Genomic DNA, 452 nt, shown 5'->3' with positions numbered 1-452 from the left:
GTGTCAGGATTATATCCTTTCCCCATACTTGTTCAATCTATATGCTGAGCAAATAATCTGAGAAGTTGGACTTTATGAAGAAAAATGTGGCATCAGGATTGGAGGAAGAATCATTAACAACCTGAGACACACTGATGATACAACTTGGCTTGCTGAAAGTGAGGATGACTTGAGGCACTTACTGATGAAGATTGAAGAATATAGTCTGCAGTATGGATTACATCACAATATAAAGAAAACAAAAATCCTTACAACTGGACCAATAAGCAGCATCATGATAAATGGAGAAAAGATTGAGGTTGTCAAGGAATTCATGTTGCTTGGTTCTACAATTGACACCAATGGATGCAGCAGTCAGGACATTACACGATGTGTAGCACTGGGCAGATTGGTTGCTAAGGAACTATTTCAAGTGCTGAGGAGCAAGGATGTCTCCTTGAGGACTAAGGTGC

At 39.8% G+C, this 452-nt stretch overlaps 1 protein-coding gene across 1 annotated transcript in view; it reads left to right on the top strand.

The window, feature by feature from the left end:
* LOC103213156 (tetratricopeptide repeat protein 39B-like) overlaps positions 1–452 on the top strand; it is a gene marked incomplete at both ends in the record, with an annotated part of 48,941 nt that overhangs the window by 25,349 nt on the left and 23,140 nt on the right. The gene's annotated exons all lie outside the window — the stretch shown is intronic.

The sequence above is a fragment of the Orycteropus afer genome, unplaced genomic scaffold, assembly GCF_000298275.1.
Source record: "Orycteropus afer afer isolate SDZICR_OR568_19922 unplaced genomic scaffold, OryAfe1.0 scaffold01359, whole genome shotgun sequence".
NCBI classification, from domain to species: Eukaryota; Metazoa; Chordata; class Mammalia; order Tubulidentata; family Orycteropodidae; genus Orycteropus; species Orycteropus afer.
The sequence above is the reverse complement of the archived record's forward strand: the minus strand, read 5'-3'. Positions and strand labels throughout refer to the sequence as shown.